At 62.8% G+C, this 704-nt stretch overlaps 1 protein-coding gene across 1 annotated transcript in view; it reads left to right on the top strand.

Moving 5' to 3' along the window:
• LOC104499084 (protein VAC14 homolog) overlaps nucleotides 1–704 on the top strand; it is a gene marked incomplete at both ends in the record, with an annotated part of 3,861 nt that overhangs the window by 1,452 nt on the left and 1,705 nt on the right. The gene's annotated exons all lie outside the window — the stretch shown is intronic.

The raw sequence follows: 704 nt of genomic DNA, 5'->3' as shown, positions 1-704 counted from the left end.
CTGAGGTCACCCTCCAGGCCAGCCCGGCCTCCTGCCGCCAGCCCATCATTACCGGGGTGGTGTCCCCACAACAAGAGGGCAGGGCAGCCTGTGCTGGGCACGCGCCAGCTCCCTTCCTCTTGCGCTGTCGTCAGTTTTTGTGGTGTAAAAGAAGGAAAGTGTGTGCTGGCTGAGCCCTGACCTTCCCCTACCCACGAGGGGAGGCTCTCAGCATCCTCTTCCTCCCAGGAAGATGAAGGCTTTGGCCTCCTGACCCGATGAGGAGCAGGCAGTGCCCGGCGTGGCACGGTTCCCGGTGAGCTCACCAGCTGCCTGCAGCAGAATGATGATTTTCATGTGCCGACACACCCCGAGTCACTTTCCGTATGACAGAGCTTAACAAAGCCTTTGGGTTCCCTTCTCCGGGGGACGGGAGTGCTCGGCATCGCCTCCCCGCCATCTCCACGGGCTTGGGGGGTAAAAGCAAGCGTTCTCCCTTGCGCCACCTTCACTGGACAAGTGCTGCCTTTTGGGGCACCTCTCCTTCTCCCCGTCCCAGCCTGCTCATCCTGTTTCCTTCCCTCATCCCTCAGCCGCCCTGCGGCCCTTGCAGCCCTGCCCACTTGTGAGCCCTGCCCGCTCGCTGCAGGAGCTGTGGATGCAGGGAGGGTTTGGCAGCGCCACGGACTACACCAGGCGTCACCCAGGCAAGCCATCTGCTGCCA

Source organism: Buceros rhinoceros, unplaced genomic scaffold (assembly GCF_000710305.1).
Source record: "Buceros rhinoceros silvestris isolate BGI_N320 unplaced genomic scaffold, ASM71030v1 scaffold33508, whole genome shotgun sequence".
Classification (NCBI taxonomy): domain Eukaryota; kingdom Metazoa; phylum Chordata; class Aves; order Bucerotiformes; family Bucerotidae; genus Buceros; species Buceros rhinoceros.
This window is presented reverse-complemented; position numbering and strand designations above follow the sequence as displayed.